Genomic DNA, 3564 nt, shown 5'->3' with positions numbered 1-3564 from the left:
GAAGAAGTTGCCTTCCGTTTATCTTCCTTTGGTCTATATACTGTAAACCGTACTCAAGATTATGTCCAGAAAGATTGATGGAAGAAATCACCGATATCAGCACTTAGTAAAACCGCCTGACCTGAAGCCACTGGGGATCAAACACACCGTCTCAACACACCAGCTCCACACACTATCTCAACACACCATCTTAACACACCAGCTCCACTCACTATCTCAACACACTATCTCAACACACAATCTCAACTCTCAACACACAATCTCAACAAACTATCTGAACACGCCAGCTCCACACACCATCTCAACACACCATCTCAACTCATTATCTCAACAGACTATCTGAACACATCATCTTAACACACCATCTCAACACACCATCTTAACACACCATCTCAACACACCATCTCAACACACTATCTCAACACACAATCTCAACAAACTATCTGAACACACCACCTCCACACACTATCTCAACACACCATCTCAACACATTATCTCAAGAAACTATCTTAAAACATTATCTTATCGCACCATATTAACATGCCTTCTCGACACACAATTTCAACACACCATCTCAACACACCGTCTCAACACACCACCTCAAAACACTATTTAAACACACAATGTCAACACGCTATCAAAGCACACCATCTCAACACACCATATCAACACACAATCTAAACACTATCTCAACACACTACCTCAACACACAATCTCAACACATAGCCTCAACAAACAATCTCAACACACCATCTCAGCACACCATCTTGACACACCATCTTGACACACAATGTCAGCACACCTTCTTAACACACCATTTCAACACACAATCTCAACACACAGTCTCAACACACTGTCTTAACAGACCATCTCAGCACACTCTCTCAACGCAGCCTGAAAACTTAATCTAAACACACAATCTTAACACATCGTCTCAATACACCATCCCAACACACTATCTCAACACACCATCTGGACACAATCTGAACACACGATCTCAACATATCATCTCAGCAAACCGTATGAACGCACTATCTCACCACAATGCAAACACACTATCTCAACAAACCATCTTAACACACAACATCAACACAGTATCTCAACAGACCATCTCAGTTATTCATTGGATGTCTTAAGCAGCGATGCAGACGTGATCGGATGTTAATGTTATACTGATAAAATACGGCCATAATCAGCCTAAAGGTACATGATGATAGAGAATGAGTTGATTAAGGTACGTGATTATAGAGAATGAGTTGATTAAGGTACGTGATGATGGAGAATGAGTTGATTAAGGTACGTGATGATAGAGAATGAGTTGATTAAGGTACGTGATGATAGAGAATGAGTTGATTAAGGTACGTGATGATAGAGAATGAGTTGATTAAGGTACGTGATGATACAGAATGAGTTGATTAAGGTACATGATGATAGAAAATGAGTTGATTAAGGTACGTGAAGATAGAGAATGAGTTGATTAAGGTACGTGATGATAGAGAATGAGTTGATTAAGGTACGTGATGATAGAGAATGAGTTGATTAAGGTACGTGATGATAGAGAATGAGTTGATTAAGGTACGTGATGATAGAGAATGAGTTGATTAAGGTACCTGATGATAGAGAATTTGATTAAGGTACGTGATGATAGAGAATGAGTTGATTAAGGTACGTGATGATAGAGAATGAGTTGATTAAGGTGCGTGATGATAGAGAATGAGTTGATTAAGGTACGTGATGATAGAGAATGAGTTGATTAAGATGCATGATGATAGAGAATGAGTTGATTAAGGTACGTGATGATAGAGAATGAGTTGATTAAGGTACGTGATGTCAGAGAATGAGTTGATTAAGGTACGTGATGATAAAAAATGAGTTGATTAAAGTACGTGATGATAGAGAATGAGTTGATTAAGGTACCTGATGATAGAGAATGAGTTGATTAGGTTCGTGATGATAGAGAATGAGTTGATTAAGGTACGTGATGATAGAGAATGAGTTGATTAAAGTACGTGATGATAGAGAATGAGTTGATTAAGGTACGTGATGATAGAGAATGAGTTGATTAAAGTACGTGATGATAGAAAATGAGTTGATTAAGGTACGTGATGATAGAGAATGAGTTGATTAAGGTATGTGATGATAGAGAATGAGTTGATTAAGGTACGTGATGATAGAGAATGAGTTGATTAAGGTACGTGATGATAGAAAATGAGTTGATTAAAGTACGTGATGATAGAGAATGAGTTGATTAAGGTACCTGACGATAGAGAATGAGTTGATTAAAGTACGTGATGATAGAGAATGAGTTGATTAAGGTACGTGATGATAGAAAATGAGTTGATTAAGGTACGTAATGATAGAAAATGAGTTGATTAAGGTACGTGATGATAGAGAATGAGTTGATTAAGGTGCGTGATGATAGAGAATGAGTTGATTAAGGTACGTGATGATACAGAATGAGTTGATTAAGGTACGTGATGATAGAGAATGAGTTGATTAAGGTACATGATGATAGAAAATGAGTTGATTAAGGTACGTGATGATAGAGAATGAGTTGATTAAGGTACGTGATGATAGAGAATGAGTTGATTAAGGTACGTGATGATAGAGAATGAGTTGATTAAGGTACGTGATGATAGAGAATGAGTTGATTAAGATGCATGATGATAGAGAATGAGTTGATTAAGGTACGTGATGATAGAGAATGAGTTGGTTAAGGTACGTGATGATAGAGAATGAGTTGATTAAGGTACGTGATGATAGAGAATGAGTTGATTAAGGTATATGATGATAGAGAATGAGTTGATTAAGGTACGTGATGATAGAGAATGAGTTGATTAAGGTATATGATGATAGAGAATGAGTTAATCCTGACCAAGAAGACACAATATTTGTAGACATACCCAATGACTCCTCGTCGTCATATGACGGAAAATATTGTTAAGTACAACGTTAAATCTGGTTGACTTTTTTTATTAAATTTTCAAAATCGACCGATTTTCAGTTTGCGCATGCTCATTAGCGCACAAATGCACCTGCACATTAATCCTTGATGTACCACGTCCGCCGGATTACTGGGATAGTGTGTGCAGAATTTCATGGCGGTACATACCACGGGAGATATCAAACAACGTTTTGGGGGGGGAACTTACTTTTGTTGCACTGTATACTTACAATGATATAGATGCTTACAATGATATAGATCCTTACAATGATATAGGTGCACTTACAATAATATAGATATAGGTGCACTTATAATGATATAGATGCACTTACAATGATATCGATCTACTTACAATGATATAGATCTACTTACAGCAATGATATAGCTGCTTACAATATATATATATATATATATATATATATATATATATATATATTGTAAGCATATATATATATATATATATATATATATATATATATATATATATATATATATATATATATATATATATATATATATATATATATATATATATATATATATATATATATATATATATATATATATATATATATATATATATATATATATATCCGTCATGGACCAAGGTTAAGTGGACT

Source organism: Liolophura sinensis, chromosome 10 (assembly GCF_032854445.1).
Source record: "Liolophura sinensis isolate JHLJ2023 chromosome 10, CUHK_Ljap_v2, whole genome shotgun sequence".
In the NCBI taxonomy this organism is placed as follows: Eukaryota; Metazoa; Mollusca; class Polyplacophora; order Chitonida; family Chitonidae; genus Liolophura; species Liolophura sinensis.
Note: the sequence above shows the minus strand (reverse complement) of the source record.